Here is a 516-nt window from a genome sequence, read left to right as displayed (position 1 = left end):
CAGCTGACACGCCACGCAGCTGACACGCTCACGCCACGCAGCTCTCTGGACTGACTGTAACATGTGACATTAATAATAATAATAATCTTTGCTAGTGTTTCCATTACGGGGCGTTCAATGTCTCATTTTTAAGCGCGGACATTCTTGTTTTAGCGATACGATGCATGCCGTGTTTTAATTACAACTTCTTAGATGTACAAAGCGTGTGTGTTTCCGTCTGTATTGTTGAAAGGCTTCGTAATAAGACATTCAACTGGTTTAGAGATTCTGAAAGCTGACGATAAACAGAACAGTCATAGCTGGTGTAAAAGAGAAGGAAAAAGGAAACGTAACCATTGTGTCGTCCTCCCGGGTCAGAACATTTTCATTTGTTTTCTACACTACCATCAGTATACTGCACACACCACTCACACCAATGTATTAATTACTAGTTTTACACTATTATTTTTCAAATTCATTGTCAAGAAACCTCATTTATATGAAATGATATACATTTATTTGTGTTTTGTCTAAGTG

The sequence above is a fragment of the Sander vitreus genome, chromosome 18 (genome assembly GCF_031162955.1).
Source record: "Sander vitreus isolate 19-12246 chromosome 18, sanVit1, whole genome shotgun sequence".
Classification (NCBI taxonomy): Eukaryota; Metazoa; Chordata; class Actinopteri; order Perciformes; family Percidae; genus Sander; species Sander vitreus.
This window is presented reverse-complemented; position numbering follows the sequence as displayed.